Source organism: Talpa europaea (genome assembly GCF_964194135.1).
Source record: "Talpa europaea genome assembly, chromosome: 1".
NCBI lineage: Eukaryota > Metazoa > Chordata > Mammalia > Eulipotyphla > Talpidae > Talpa > Talpa europaea.
In genome coordinates this window covers 13,213,871-13,231,563 of record NC_140073.1, presented here as the reverse complement: position 1 = coordinate 13,231,563, position 17,693 = coordinate 13,213,871, and positions in this window count along the sequence as shown.

The following is a 17,693-nucleotide window of genomic DNA, read 5'->3' as shown; positions in this document are numbered from 1 at the left end:
TGCCTCATTTTTAGCCACAACACTTATCATTACCATAAATACTATATATGGAACTAAATAATTCAATTGCCTGTTTCCCCCTCCTCCCCCAGTAGACTAGGAACTCTAAAATGAGACCAGGAATTGTAGTCTATTTTGTTCACTGCTGTGAACAAAGCATATAGAAGAGCTCCTGGTACTAACAGGTGCTCAATAAATATTTGTCGACTAAACACATTCCTACCGATCAATAATAAAAACACCAACAACCCAGTTGAAAAGTGAGCAAAAGAAGGCTCAAACAGGCATTTCAAAGAAGAAAAGAAAAAAAAAATCACTGGTCAATAAACACATAAAAAGATGCTTGATTTATTTAATCATCAGGAAAATGCAAATTCAGACCAAAACGAGATACTATTTTACACCCACCAGATTGGCAAACATTAAGGATTCTGGCGATACTAAATTTTGGCAAGGATGAAGAACACAGGAAACTGCTGGTGGGAGTGTAAATTGTTTCCCTCTTTAGAAAACAATTTGGGATTAGGTGCACATGTGCCTAGCCTGAATATCAGCTTATCTGTCCTTACGTTTACACCCTGGAGTAATACCCCTCAAAGTGTGGTCCACAGACAAGTGCCAGCTGCAGTGCTCTGTATCTAAATGACCTGCTACAAGCCACCATGTGTAAGTACAACAATTTAAAGCAAGCATTTAGAAAATTTCACAGCAATTCGATAGTGCCACCCTATAGTTATTATTTTTTAGACCATTTTTTATCATGGTCTAAAGGATATATAACATTAAAAAATGACCATTTTAACCATATAGTTCAGTGGCATTAAGGACATTCATATTGTTGTGTAATTGTCACCATCATCCCACACTACAACATTTTTCATCTTCCCAAACTGAAACACCATTTCCATTAAATAACTATTGCCCCAGCCCCCTCAGCTCCTGGCAACCATTCTACTTTCTGTATCTACAAATTTGACTACTCTAGGTACCTAATATGAGTGGAATCATAGAATTTGTCCTCTTGTGACTGGTTTATTTCACTTAGCATAATGCCTTTGAGGTTCATCCATGTTGTAGCATGTGGCAGAATTCCCTTTTCACGGCTAAATAATATTCCATTGAGCATACAGACCACATTTTGTTTATCCATTTGTTCATCCACGAACACTTGGGTTACTTCTACCTGTTGTCTATTGTCAGTAATTACCATACTATGTTTATTGAAATATAATTTATGTCGGTTGAATATAGTAGTTCAGAATTGAAGTTTTTTGGTTTTTTTAAAGATTTTATTTATTTATTTATACAAGCACTGGGTACAGTCAGGAGGGTGAGAGAATTCCCCAGAGTCAGAGCAGGGAGCAGAGCAGGCAGAAGGACCGAAGCACACTGCTGAGGGGAGCAGCGGGCGGCAGGAGAGGTCTGCGTGCCATGTGGGCCCCTCCTCCGGTGGCCGGGGATCGAACCGTTGGCGCTGCAGAGGCTGTGGGCAGCTTCGCAGCCTAGCGCTCAACCGCTGCGCCACCGGGGAGGCCCAGAATTGAAGTTTTTTATTTGGGATGTCTCTTGGATTTTTTAAAATGTCATTTTCCAAGTAATTCATGTTTATGATATTTTACAAAAAGTATCAGTCTGTGACAGATTGGAAAATTTTTTAAATTCACCCACAGAGAGTTCAAGAAGCACATGCAGGAACAAGGGCTTTCAAACGTCTCTAAAACCCACAGTAAGAAAAACTCTTCACATCACAGCCCAGGACACATGATCATGACTGAAATGAAAGTTTCACAAAGTAATACTTAACCATTTCTACATGAAATGCACTAGGTAGTTATTACTCTGCTTCCTTTTTTTAAAGAACTCCTGGTTGAATCTCTTATTGATTTCACAGTCCACTAAAGACTATGAATCCCAGTTGAAAAGTCAGTGTTCTTGAGAAATTACTGCATGTGTGTGTCAGGAGTCAAGTAAAAGCATATTCTCAATAGCATTATTCATAAAGCCAAAAAAAGAAAAGGAAAACAACCCAACATCCATCAATAGGAAGCTAAACAAGTAAATTATGATATATTCACCTAATAGAATATTACAGGGGTCCAATCAATGTTTATTGAATGAATTAATAAACAGCTGTGAAAGTGAACTATAGCAACATAGAGCAATTTGGATGAATCTTAGAAATACCATGTGGAGTGGACAGAGCAAATCACAGTTGACTCTATACTGAACAAAACCATTTTTAAAAAGCTGAAAAAAACAACAAGGCTAAATACTACAGAGTTTAGGGACACATGTGATGAAACTATCCTAAACAATAAGGGTACGATCAACATAAAATTCAAGACAGTCAGTCTCTCTGGGGAGTAAGCAAGGGTTGGGATTCGGGAGGAGTTTATAGTTAGCTGACAGAATTGGAGATGTTATTAAGTTGGGCAGTTTATAAATGTTCATTTTATTATTATGCTTTATACTTTGATATATACCTATATGTACCTTTATCTATCAGACATTTTTAAAGATAGAAATGAAGTTGATGAAATTGAAGGACAGAGAAGTCTACGCACATGGAGCTGCCTAACTCTTTCATTGGTATATCAAAATATCAGTAAAATAGGGCCTCCTGAGCTTCTTCCAATGCTTAGCTGATAAGCATTTGAGGGTGAGGTTGAAAAGAAAGATATCAAGATAAGGTGTTAAATCAGCAGCATTATTCACCCTTCTGGAGTAACTGCTCCAGTCTCCTTATATCCATCCAGCAAGCCCCCACCCCTAACTCCTTCCGACAGCCACAGGATCTTCTTCTGCATCCCCAGATGTTGGTTGCTCCTAGAGTTCTGGGTTGGGGAGCCTCAAGAAAGCAGTAGAAGGGCCTCCCCGGTGGCGCAGCAGTTGAGCGCTGGGTTGCGAATCTGCCTGCAGCCTCTGCAGCACCAGTTCGATCCCCGGCTGCTCCCCGGCCACCGGAGGAGGGTCCCACATGGCGCGCAGGCCTCTCCTGCCACCCGCTGCTCCCCTCAGTAGTGTACTTTGGTCCTTCTGCCTGCTCTGCTCCCCTCTCTGGCTCTGGTGAATTCTCTCACCCTCCCGCGCTTCTGACTGTACCCAGTGCTTGTATAAATAAATAAATAAATCTTTAAAAAAAGAAAGCAGTAGAAGACTTCAAACCCCTCAAGGGCAGGGGCCAGGCCTTATTCACCTCCATAGTTCTGACCTGCAGCCCCTACCTGACCAGACTAGGTACTGGGCAGTTGATTCTTTATGAATGAATGAGGCACTTAAAGAATAAATGACAATTGTAACTAAGCTAAGGAGGCTACACCATCTCCGGTCACTGCTGATGTATGAGAGTATTTCAGGATGTCCTGGCTTATGATCTATCTAACCTGAGGCACAGTAATGGGTGTGGCTTCCCAAAAGGTATTTATGAATGGAAGATTCAAGGAAAAAGGTAAAATGAGGTCGGGGGTAAAAGTGGGGAAGCAGATGGCTTTAAAATAAAAAGGAGAAATCCTGGGGATTTTTAAAGTATAGTTAGACATATCAAAACATTGGTGATTATCTTTTTTGGTCACATTTAAATTTTTATTTGGTTCATCACAAAATGTTATGAGCACAGTGCAGCGGTTATTAGCATGGGACGTGCAGGCTCCAAATCCTGATTTCTCCACTTACCGGGTAGACCAGGGCAAATTTCTCAAATTCTCTGTGCCTCAGTTTTCTGCTCTATAAAATGGAGCTAGTTACAGCTCCTACCTCAATATGACAATAAGTAATTGAGTAGATAATTACAAGGAGAGGAGTGCCCAGCACTCAGCAAGTCCGGCATCACTGTTGTTAAATAAAATCCTGACCCGGATTGACAAATACACGCTGGTGTGCCCACACGCCCTCCGGCACTCCTGGTCTTAGCTGTCCTGTGGGTGTGTGGACTTCCATGGTGGGAAAGGAGTTTCAGGGGTCTTTTCAATGGAAAGCCTTTGAGAAATTTCATTTTTATGAAGCTTTGCTCTTAGATCCTTTGCTTAGCACACTTGAAGGCCTGTCGTCCTTGCTGAAATCTTCTGAGATGATAACCTTTATGTGTGTGAACTCATGAGGCCCTGCCTTCACAAGGCGCAGGTATGCCATCGTTCTTTTTTTGCATCCCCACTATCTCTGCTTCATCTATCCTCTTGGACTGTTGCAACAGTCTACTAGCAGATTTCCCCGTGGCAGGTCTCTGTTTCTGCTGGTTCATCCTTGGAGTGCTAGTTTGACCTCTGGAGTTGACCTTAGCCGCGCCCTGCCACTTTATCTCTCTACTTGTCTTTACAAACTTTTTTTTTTTTGCAGCCAAATCAGTCAATGCATTGCCCCCACAATGGTCATATTTACACCCACCCACACAACAACATTTCCTCTGCTCCCAAGCCTGGAATGCTCTCCTCGTGTCTTCCAGATCTGGGAAAGAGACTCTCAGAAGTGAGAGAAGGGCACCAAAATGGAGATTGGGGAAAATCACAAGCCGACTTTGCATTTCTAACTCGTTCCTTGACTTGGCCATGATCCCAGGAATGGGGAAAGGATTCCCTCCTCCTCCTTCTAGAGAAGCATTAGAGCATGATGGTTAAGAGTATGGGCTCTGGCTCTGTTACTTCCTGGCTGGGCAAGCTACTTACTTCTCTGCGCCTCCGTTTTACTCCTCTGTAAAAGGGGGAGGGTAGTACTAGCACCCCTGGGGTGGATGTGCTGGTGTGCCACGATGACCCCCAACCGTTCCGGACTGAGAAGTGTTGGCTGCTGACTGCTCACACTACGTCCCTTCCAGCAATTGCCGTCAACCAAAGGAAGCTGCACTGCCCGAGATTATGCCTCCTCCGGGCAGTCTACATCCAGTAATGGGTAAGTAGCAGGTCCTACACCTGCTCTCCAGGCCTCAGGCCATTCTAAAGGGCCATCTCAGCTTCTGATCTCCCCATAAAATCTACTGAGACCCCTGTTGTGACCACATCAGAGCCCCACTCCTCTGTCTTCCCAATCCGGCTTCTTTTCCTTCCCTTCACAGGTGTTGTTCCCAAAACCACTCCCCAAAGAACAGCTACATGCCACTCTCAGCTTCAGGGTCTGTTTCCCAGGAAACCTGACCTACAACAGTTGGTTGGTCTAAGAGAGCGGCCTCAGAAATGGACTTTTGGAGCAGTATCACTGGCTGTCTGGCTGGCATTAGGGAACCCTTAACTAGTGGTGGGTGGAACACTGAGTCCCTCTGACATGTTTTGGGTGTGCAAGTGCTAAAACTTTCTCTCATGGTGAACTGAGATGGGACTCAGGTTAATGCATGGAGGTGAAGTATTTGAGAGGTTCTAGTAAGTATGGTTTGTGAAGACTAGAATGAAAGGCTGTGACTGGGAGATGGCAAAAGGATTGATTCATTGGCGGAAGACAAGAAAAAGCCCAGAATGATTAATCACCGATAGAAGGCTAAGTGTACTGCTTGAGGGTATCTTTGACAGCATATAAAGAGATTCTCATCTCCTAAACAAAAAGGCAGAGAAAACTAAGGATCAGCCCCAGAACTTAATTATAAGAGGAACAGGACTCCAGAGAAGATTGAATTCTCTACTCCAGCAGATCTGCTAATCCAAGGTCAGGGACCTGATGGGAAGGAAGCCTGAGATACTCATGAGGCTGTAGTCAAAGTCTTGGTCAGGGCTGCAGTCATCTCAAGGTTCAGCTAAGACTGGAGCAGTAGCTTCCAAGCTTGCTCTTATGGCTTTTACAGGCTTTAGAAGATTCATTTCCAAGCTCATTGCTGTGGTTCCTGGAAGACCTGCTACCTCCCCATGTGTCCTGAGTATCGAAACAACACAGCAGTTGGTGGACAGAATCTTACAGGAAGAGGGTGGAGAAGGAGGGAGAGAGTCCTTCAAGACAGAGCCAGTCTTTTGTACCCTAGTCTTGGAAGTGCTATCCCATCTCATCTGCCATTTTCTATTCATTAGAAGCAGCTACCAGGTCTAGACCAAACTCTAGACCTACTCTAAAAGGAGATGGTCTCCTCTAGGAGAGAAGAGCACATGAGGGAGTAAATGTCAGTAGGCAGGTGTCATTGGGGACCATCCTATAGTCTGTCTACTACATCCTGGTGGACCTTTTTAGGTCCGGAGACAGCATGTCTCTTGTGCCAAGAGACTCGCAGGCATGGAAAGGAGACATCATCCTGGCCAGGACAACTGGCCTCCATCATCAGAAGGAGGTAAGACTGCTGTTATGGAAAGGAGCAAAGAAAAATACATTTGACAGTAGATGATCCACTGGGGCATCTCTTTAAAATCTGTCTGATATTGACAGTAAATGGATAAATGCAGCAACTACAGGCTGAGACCAAGCAGAGGTCATGAAAATGAAGAGAATCTAGACAGTTCAGAGATGACAGTGAGTAACCTGGACAGTTGGGGCAATTGTTTATCCTACTACCTTCTAAGGTTCCCCAGAAAAAGTATCTTGGAGCAGCCTCATATGAGGCAAACTTACTGATCCATAAGCATATGGATCCATAAGCATATGGATCAGAGCACATGGGTGGAATACAGTGGATGCTGTGGTGTTCTGCATACATGCCCCGTCCCCCCTGCAGAGTTGGTTTTCTCTTCCGCCCAACTTCCAGAAGTATTTGGTTGCTAATAACTCACAGTTATTACAAGCATTAGAAGTCAAAGAAACCTGCCCAAGTTTATGCCCTCTCCCTAGAAGCAGTTGCATCCAATGGCTCACTAAGGAGTAGGTGAAAGAGTTGCAGCCCCTTGCTTTAATTGAGACAACTCTGAAGGTCCATTGTAACTCCAGACCTGCCCATGGAATCTGCTGAGATGTCTTGAAACTGCTTACCAGTTCAGCTCCTTCTGCAAAATCTGGTGTCCCTCACCCTTCACAGGAGTTGTTCCTGAGACCATTCCCACCTCCAACAAGCAAATGTCTGTTTCCCATGGAACCCAACACTTTCACACAGAAATTACAAGAATAAATGTTTGCAGTGGGTTTGAATAGCGGCTGGTACACTATGTAAGTAATGATGTACAGTGCTTACACTGTTTAAGCACTGTGTAAGTGATGATGTGATGATGATGATGGTGATGATGATGGTGATGATGATGGTGGTGATGATGATGATGGTGATGATGATGATGGTGATGATGATGGTGGTGATGATGATGATGATGGTGGTGATGATGATGATGGTGATGATGGAGGTGATGATGGTGATGATGATGGTAATGATGGTGATGATGATGATAATGATGATGATGATGGTGGTGATGATGGAAGTGATGGCGGTGATTACCTCTTCAATACCATGTAGTATTCCTGCCCTCATTTCTTAAACCTCATTAGTTCTATTACATCCATAGAACAGATTCTTCCATTTGGGAGTATGTAATATTGGTGATATTTGAGGTGATTTTAAGTATTTTAGGTAGTCTAAGTATTTTGGGTAGTCTACAAACATCTTTTATTTTAACTGTCCTGAATTAATTTTTTATTTTGTAGTAATCTTAGATTCACAAGAGGTTGCAAGTAAATGAACAAAGAAATTCTATCAGCTTACTCCCAATTTTCTTTATTGTTAACATCTTACACAACAATAGGACTATATCAAAACCAAGAAATTGGTATTGGTATAATCCATGGAACTAATTTCAATTTCATCAGTTTTATATGCACTCATATGTGCGCGCGCGTGTGTGTGTGTGTGGTTGCATGCAATTCTAGCAATACATACAGCCTTGCATCCACCTCCGAATCAAGATACTCTACTGTAGCATAACCTCAAGATTCCTTTGTTACCCTCTTATAGTCACTCACATGTTCCCCGTCCCTAAATTCTGTTTTCCATTTCTAAAATTTTATCTTTTCAAAAATGTCATATCGGTGGAATCATACAGTACATAACCTTTGGGGATTGGCTTTTTTTCACTCAGCAGAATTTCCTTCAGGTTCATCCAAATCATTGTGTGTATTAATTCATCCATTTTTTCAACTGAGTAGTATTCCCTGGCAAGGATGTTCTATTCACCTATTGAATGACATTGGGTAGTTTTCAAGGTTTTGGCTATTACAAACAAAGCATCTATATTTGTACACAAATTCCTGAGTGAAAATAAGTCTTCCTTTTTTCCTGGAATAAATGCCCAAGAATATAATTACTGATATGTATGTTAAGTCCATGTTTATTTTTTAAAGGAAAGGCCAAAATATTTTCCAGAGTGGCTCCATGGTTTTACAGTTGTGCCAGAAATATAGAAGTGATCCAGTTTCTCCAAATCATCACCAGCATTTGGTGTTATCACTATTTTTCATTTTAACAGAATTTGTTTATATTAAAATTGTATTACTTTATATAACATATCTTAAAATTATGATAAATGATGCTATTTTTGCTTTGATAGCATTGATATAAAATTTTATTTTAACATAAAAATGTGTTTTAAAAATTAAGTTAAATCAAAGGAAAGTATTAAATAACAGGCCTATATCCTGTTAATGGAAAAAATCATGAGCTTGGTGCATAAATATGTGAAGTTTAGCAAACCCTACCATAATTATCTATATTATGAGCTAAATAGCTTTTTATGAGTCAACCATTTTGTTTAAGTAAAAAAAAAATTCCAAACAATTGATCCATAGTAAAATTTTTAAACATAGAACCATATGTTGGAATTTATTTCCATTCACATTTATCATTTCATTCTTTCAGAGAATGTTCTGTATTATCTACTGAACTGGAAACCCCACAAAGATAGGGGTCCTGTCTTACACCTGTTATAAGTCAGCATCTCAACATTAATAGTGCTTCATGGCTACTTAAATGTATGGTAGGAAGTTCTGAGAATGTTTGAAATTACTTATCTGGTAGGCTGCTACATGGCAGCCCCCAGTAAATCAAGTCTTCAGGTATTTATACCTTCACTGCAATGTCACACTGGCTCTCTTCTTTTCCAGAACCTTGGAGAACAGCAAGTGACCAAAGCAGAGACTTGACAAGAGCTTGCAAATCAGGGTTTTTCCTCTTGGATTGTCCCTCCTGGAACACAACTGCCATTTGGGAAGAAAAATCCAAGCTCTGTTGCTGGAGGGGGACATCCACCACTGGAGAGGCACAAGGCCACATGTGGAGATCCAAAGTGCCCCAGCCAAGTCGTCCACTGAACATGGATAGAAACACATCAGCCAGGCCACTGAATCAGAGGAAATAAATCAGTTTTTTTTTTTTCTTAATCCATTAGGCTTTGGCATGGCTGGTTACATGGCATTAGGGAATGTATATACTCAGGCTGCCTAGGCTAAGGGGAGGAGGTCTGTTAGCCACTGGGTCAATTAATCCATGATGATGAGCTTTGGGCATTTACAGAAGATGGAAAGAACATAAGCAACAGAAGACAGAGAGGATGTAAGCAGAGAAAAAAGACAAGGAGGACAGGAAAGAACAGTCAGGGTGGGCTTATTAAAATTTCAGGATGTTAAAATCAAGGAATCATAATATTGCGTAATATTATAATCATAATATTGCATGATATTATAATCATAGTATTGCAATGGCCATAACGCTGGGAGGCCATGACCACCCCCAATGGCTAACAAGTGACATGAAAGCCAACCTTCTCACTTGTGACCTATGGCAGAGATGACCAAGTAACAACAGAACTCTTTCCTAAGGACCTTAGCCTCCAAATCAGCACAGCCCTCCTGAAAGCCATTAACCAATTAACCAGAGTTGACACAGGATGTGAAACCAACCTCCATGTCCTTACCTCTTCCATGGGTTGACTGATAATGACCCCAGGACCGATGAGATTTCTTTGCAAAAGCTGTACCACAGCTGGAAAGTGGTCATGTGAGGAATAAACGCCAGGATTCCTGAAGATCTTTAGAATTGGTCAAATCTGGGTTCCAGGTCAGACTCTACCACTTGTAAGTTAAGTGGTCTGGCTCAGACAAGTCATACAAGCACAAGTCAACTTCTTCATCTGTAAATGGTGGTAATACTCTAGCTCATGTGGACGACTATGGGTGCCTTGGTGATGGATGTGGTGTGAAGGGGGTGTTCCCGTACTTCTAAATCATATCCAATATTGTGAACCAATGTTACCTCAGAAAGGAAATTCTACCTCACAAAATTGCTGTGAGAATTAAATGTGCTCAGATACGCAACAGGAAAACGTGAACTGCCATGCCTGGCACCCTGGGGTCTCTCAGAGTACACTGACCCCCAACAAATAGCAAGGAGTGCCTGGAAGGAGAATTTGGAGCTTTAAACCTGACCCATGAGAATGAGCAAAGGGAAACTAACATACTTTGTCTATAGCAGAGAAAGTTGGGGGCATGGAAGCCAGCAGGGAGGGTGGAAAAAGGAGGGGGGTGGTGACTGGGAGAAAAGGGACTATTCTCTGTGCTGGGAGTGGCAGCAACAAATTACCCCAGCACCACTCATTCTATCCTAACTGTCCAAAAATTTTGCCTTTTAGCTTAAAATAGGAGAAGATAACATTGAATCCTTGGCCTTCACAAAAGTTTGTCAGCAAAGCAAGTTATTTCCCAAGTTCAGGATTCATTCTTCCTCTCTGGACTATTCCTTCAGTTCTCGTAGGACTCCCTGAGCTCCTGTTCTCTTCTCCCATGTGCTTGAAGAGCAGCACAAAGGCCCATTCCATTCACATATTCCTCAACCTGTCCCTTTGTCTTACTTGCATAAGGGCCTAGACAGGTACCACATCCAAGACAGGCTGTGAGGTCTCAGGTAAGAAGGCAGCAAACCAGAACACACTGATCCACTGACCAAGGACAGTACCCCCAAGCCCTCCCTCACCTCAGTCTTGCAAAAGAGGCCAGCCTTCCCATAATTCTTCCCTACTCAGGCAGGATTCTTTGGTTGCAAGCAACAGAAATAAACCCTGGCTAACTGAAACAAAAGGATGTATTGGCAGGACAGTGCCAGTTCAGAAAATCAAGAGACTGCTGAAAATGAGACTGGGAGAGCTGGGAAAAATGACAGCCAAGACATCCTGGAAAAGGAGCTAATGAACCATCTTGTTAGGATGCCTCTTCTCGCACAGCCTCATTCTACCTTTCTGCCATTTTGTTTAAGAGCCCAAGTCCTCAAATCTGACTGGCTCACCTTGAATGCAATGCCCCCTCCTTTGCCACTTTGAATGACAGTCTAAGAAAGCGACCAGTGGGGCAGAGCTAATTGTGCAAAACTGAAATTGGGGCCATTACCAAAGATGGGAGCAGGATCATCGCCACCCAAAAGCTATGCCTCTCCCAAACATCCCCAGTTTCTCCCCCACTTACACAATTCGGTTTAACCACCAAGCTTCTAGGTGCTGTCTATGAAATGTTGATGAAAATGCTATCTAAAACTGGTGATAAACAGTATTGAAGTCAGCTGAAGGACACTTGGTTTGAGCAGAAAGTGGGCTTTTAGGGTCAAAAGACCCAAATTCTAGTCCCAACACTGCTACTAATCATGTTTCTTCATTAAGCAATGGCGTACTCAGTGATCCACTGAGCAGGTCAAGATAATCATCAAAATAGATAATGTGTTTGAAGGTACTTGGAAGGTGGTAAAACACGCAGACGTGAGGGACTATTATTGGCCTGTTTGGGTTTTTTTAATTTATTTTACAGATGGCATCATATTGACCACTTCACCTGAGATTGCATTTGGGCAGAAGCAGTGCGGCTCTGACCTTAGCTGGCAGACAGGCTGCAGTGAAATGAGATGAAGGAGAGTGAGCCCTGCAGGTGATGCAGTGGGCAGTCTTATTTCAGCCTATTTTGCAATGCAATGATCTTGAGGAAATATCAGGATGCAGTTCATAGAGAGTTCTTACTAACTCAGAAAAATCAACTCCAGTGAGAGCCAAGAAATAGAAAACTGCCAGGGTGTAGGAAATAGCCATTTGGAAGAACACATCAGATATTCAATATTCAACACAGAAATTGAGTGGCAATGTAGCATAGTCGTTCAGAACACAGGCTTGGCGTCATGAAGACCTGAGTTTGAACTCCAGACGCATATCCCTTGCCTCGTCTATCTGAGTAGGATATCATTGCACACTATCATCATTCCACAAATATTTATGGAGGATGTATTCCGTGCCTGATCTTAATTTAGGCACTGGTGACACAATACAGATTCAAAACTCCTGCCCTCATGGACTTTACATTCTAGTAAAGTGAAGAAAGTAAATAAACAGGGGTGGGGGGGAGGTAAAATATATGGTATATCAGCTAGGGATACCTAGTCTGCACAAAATAAAGCAGGAAAGGTAGGTAGTCAGTGGGGTGATTGAAGAAGAGCTACTAGAATCTATAGGGTAGTTAGAAGCTTCACTATGATGATGACATTGGAACTAAGAGTTGGAAGAAGGGGAGGGTTGGGCCGTGCAGATGTCTGGAGGAAGACTATTCAGGCCGCGGGGACAGCAAGGACAAAGACCCGCTGATGAGAACATATCTGAAGTTAAGGAACAAAGCAGCCAGGATGGTGGAGAGGACATTGTAGGGGGAGAAAAGATGGAGCTCAGAGAGCCGCTGGCGATGGGACCGACACATAGGCCGAACGGGTCCAGTACATGGCTTTTCCTCTGAGTGAGAAAGGCGGCCACTAGAGGGTTTTGAGAAAAGTACCATAATTCACATAATTCACATTTTATTTTATTTTTTTCTGAATATTTATTTATGCATACAAGAGCTGGGGTACAAGCTAGAGGTGTGGAGGGGTGAGAGGATCCACTAGAGTCATAGTGGGGAACAGAACAGGCAGATTGACTGAAGTACACTGCTGAGGGGAGCAGCGGGCGAGTCAGGAGAGGTTTGCTGAGCCATGTGGGCTGCTCCCTGGCTGGTAGGGGGATCGAACTCGTGCTTCAGAGGTTGTAGGCAGCCTCGTAAGTTGTGTCCCAACCCCCTGCGCCACCAGGGAGGCCCCTAATTCACATTTTAAAGGCTATTTTGAGCTATTGTGTTGTGCGCAAGGGCAGAAAAAGGAAACCAGTTAGGAGACAGTAGAAAAACTCCAGGTGAGACTTCTAGTCTCTGGTCCAGCATGTAAGGAGCTGAGAAGTTGTTATTTTGTCCTAACAACAAGTAAAAAGTTGAACTAAGTGAAAAGGTAACAGCCCTTCCTAGACTCATGAGAGAAGTGAGGTGTCCTGGCTGCCATAATTTGGAGACAGGAAAATATGTAAAATCACAACTTACCAGAGTGGAGACCATGCAAAAATCTCTGTGGGAAGCAGTTCTGGGGTAGGAAAACCCAAACAGTGATTGACAAACTGCTGAAGGCTCGATGTGGGCAAGTCTGAGAGTGAATGACCCTGTCAGTGAGAAGCATCCACACTTTTGTGTAGGTTTTACCTCTAAGAGCTCAACCAGGTTCTCACAGTGAATATCAGAGAAAGAACCCTTCCCGTTTCTGGCACGAATAAAGGAAAGGAACCACTTAGAAATATGTCAGGGCAGTCTGTTCTTCTTAACAAGGCTTACTTTCAAGAGAAACTATTTTACTAGAGCCTAAATTATTGGGGATTTTCCAGAGCCTAACCAACATAAAGGAAGGAAAATACCCAACGCCAGCCCTCTCTAGTCACCCTATTTTAGGGAGGGACAGAGACTCACTTGTGAAATTCACATTCCTGAGGTAGAGACTCAATAAAAGACTAGGAGATAATCATACAACTATAGGACGTGTTTCTTTTCCCCTCACCTTGCCCAGTATTACCAAAAGCCTATTTACCATAGTTCCCTTTACCCAGTACATTCTGCCTGGTTATCAGGAAAAAAATTACAAGGCATACTAAAAGGCAAAAAAAAAAAAAAGGGCCTAAGAGATAACCAGACTCAGAGATGGCAGTGATGCTAGAATTATCAGACTAGGAACTTAGAGCAGGTATGATTCATATGCTAAGGAATCTAATAAATGAAGTAGACAGCATGCAAGAACAGATGGGCAATGAAAGCAGAGAAATGGAAATTCTAAGAATGAATCAAAAAGAAATCCTAGAGGTCAAAAGCACTGTAACAAAATTGAAGAATTTTTTTGATGGGATCATTCATAGATGGCACAAAGCTGAGGAAAGAATCTCTGAGCTTGAGGATATCTTAATAGAAACATCCAAAACTGAAAAGTATAGAGAAAAAAGACAGAGGGAAAAAAACCCAACAGAACAGAACATCTAAGAACTGGGGTACAACTACAAAAGGTATAGCGTATATGTATGTAATGGGAATACCAAAAGGAGAAAGAAAGAGAAAAGAAGAGAGGAAATACTTCCCCAAATTAATGTCAGACACCAAACCACAGATTCAGGAAACTCAGAGAATATCCAGCAGGATAAATATGAAAACAAACAAAAACCCACCCACTAAATTACACTTAGGAATATTTTATTCAAAATGCAGAAAATCAAAAAAGGTCTCACACAACCTATGAAGCAATCTGCAGCCTCTGCAGCACAAGTTCGATCCCCTGGCCGGCCAGGGAGCTACCCACATGGTGCAGCAGACCTCTCCTGTCTCGCCTACTGCTCCCCTCAGCAGTGTACTTCTGTTAACCTGCCTGTTCTGTTCCCCGCTCTGTCTCTGGTGAATCCTCTCACTCCCCACACCTCTGGCCTGTACACAAGCTCTTGTATACATAAACAAATTTTTTTTTAAAAAAGTCTTAAAAGAAGCCAGAAGAAAAAATACCTTAGCTGTTGAGGAACAAAGATAAGACACACACCCAACTTCTTCTAAGAAATCATGCAAGGAAGAAAAGAGTAGAGTGAAATATTTAAATTGTTTGAGGGAAAAATATACCAACCTAGAATTCTATATCCCATGAAATTGTCCTTCAAAAGTAAGGAAGAAATGAAGAATTTCACAAACAAAAACTGAGAAGGCTTGCTGCTAGCAAGCCTTTGTAAGGGGATGTTAAAAGAAGTTCTCTTTGAAGGGGATGTTAAAAGAAGTTCTTAAAGAGAAGAAAAAATGATACAGGTCCAAAACATGGATTTACATCAAGACAGGAAGTATAATTGAAAAAGGAATAAGTAATGCTAAAATTCGTTATTAAAATATCTGTTTATCTAATTTATTTTTCTTATTCTTGATTTAAAAGATAAGAGTGTTCTAGATAATAATAGCAACAATGTATTCAATGTGTCTCTGTTGCTTAAGTAAAAGTGAAAGGAAAGACATCAATGATACAAGAGACATGAGGGGAAAGTTAGGATTATGTTGTTATTATAAAGTACTTGCACAACCCATGAAATGGAAGTGTGTTATTTGAAAGTGAATTGGTATTGTGTTACATGGAATGGATAATCTTGGGTTTGTGATGACTTTTTAGATACACCATGATCCATGAAAGAAATAATTGACAAGTTAGTCTTCATTATAATAAAAAACTTCTGCTCTGAGAAAGACACTCTGAAGAGAAAGAGAAGGGAAGCCACAATCCAGGAGAAAATATTTGCAAAATGCATATCTGATAAAGGGCTGCTTTCCAAAATATACAAAGAGTTTTTAAAACCCAACAATAAGAAAATGAACAGCCCAATTAAAAAGTGTGCCAAAGATCTTAAAAGACCCCTCTCCAAAACAGATATCCAGATGGCAACAAGCACATGAAAAGATGCTCGCTGTCATGTCATTATGACATCATATGTCAAATTAAAACAATGATATACACACCTATTACAGTGATCAAATTCAGAACACTGGTTTTTTTTATACCACTGACAAAAATTCATCCTTTCAATAATGAGACGACAGCACTCTGAGTTGTCTATTTAGAGCTGCAATTCATGCTAATTAGGATTCCCCCCTTAGATCTAAAACAAGACTCCTATGAAAAGAAAAAAATTTAAAGCTCTCCAAAATAATTACATTGCATTTAAATGCTGGCAAGGATGTGGAGCAACAGGAACTCTCATTCACTGTTGGTGGAAATGCAAATGACAAAGCCATTTTGGAAGACTTTTTGGTGCTTTCCTATAAGTTAAACATACTCTTACCATATGATCCAGCAATCACGCTCCTTGGTTTTACCCAAAGGAATTGAAAATGTATGTCCACACAAATACCTGCACACAGATGTTTAGAGCAGCTTTATTCGTAACTGCCAAAGCATGGAAGCAACAAAGATGCTCTTCAATAGGTGAATGGATAAATAGTCACTGATATATTCAGGCACTGGAATGTTATTCAGCACTAAAAAGAAATTATCTAGTAAGATATGGAGGAACTTTAAATACCTATGACTAAATGAAAAGAAACCAATCTGAGGAGGCTACCTACTGTATGAGTCTAACATTCTGGAAAAGGCAAAATTATGGACACTGTAAAATGTCCAGTGGCTTCAGCCAGGGCTTCAGGAGAGAGAGGGATGAAGAGGCAGAGCACGGAGAAATTTTAGGGCAAAGAGTCAATTCCACATGACACTACAATGGTGGATTTGTGTCATTATACGTTTGTCACAACTGCTGAGAACATAAACACACTAGTGAACCCTGATGTAAAACTATGGATTTGAGATGGTAATAGTATGTCTATGTACATTCATCAGTTATAATTAAAATACTGTTCTTTAAGGGTATGTGGGGATGTTGATAGTTGGGGGAGAGGGAGGTGGACAAGGGATACATGGAAACTCTCAGAACCTTCCACTCAATTTTGCCTTGAAGCTATTAAAATGCTCTGAAAATTAAGTCCATTAAAAAAAATCCAGGTAAGAGATGGTTATGGCTTGGATAAGAGTGGTAGCTATTAAGAGTGGGAGGTGGGGAGGAGAGAGAGGTAGTTGGATCCTGGATATATTTTGAAAGAAGAAGCAACAGAAATTGCCAGCACATTGGACGTGGACTACAAGGGCATGAGAAGATTCATCCTACAGCTTAGATAAGACAATGCATGACAAAGACATCGCACGATGCCAAGCACGTATTGGATATCCAGCCAACACCAAAATCTCATAAAATCTGAAAAGGTGATAGTTCTTGACAAGGTAATTAATATCTTAATTAGATAACTTGGGAGGCAGAGAGTGGGACAGACAGGGAGCTCAAAAGGAGGTGATGGTCAAGCTCTAGTCAACTCTGATAAATCCTCTTTTACAGGCAGTGTTTTCTGTGGTCAGCAGCTCATTTCTGGAAAGAAGAGATAAATGGAGTAGGAAAAGAGTAAATCAAGAATGATTCATTCCCAGACCAGTATGTAATAATAACGCCATAGGTAACACTTATTTAGTCATCACAATGTCATATTAGTCAGACTGGCAGGATATTATATTTTTCCAAAGCTAGACCAGCCTCTTTAGTGCTTTCAGCCTGAAGTAAAAGAGATTTGTGCTAAGTGTGTGGGGAGAAAGCAAAAGGATTAGTTCTCTAAACATGAATGGTCAATTCCTGTAGGATACAATTCTACTTCAGTGACACAATTCTACTTCTCTGAGCCCCACTAAGCATTAGGTACATTCATTTCTCTATGGCTGAAATCAACCCTACTAGCAAAGTTGGTTTTATTGTATCCATTTTACAGATGGGAAAAGTAAGGTTTATACAAAGGGATTACTAGCTGAGGAAGAGTATACTTGTGTGGTCTCCAAGTCTCATGCACATAGCACACTGCCTTGCCTTTGTTTTACTAACCGTAGTCAGACTTCACTGCAT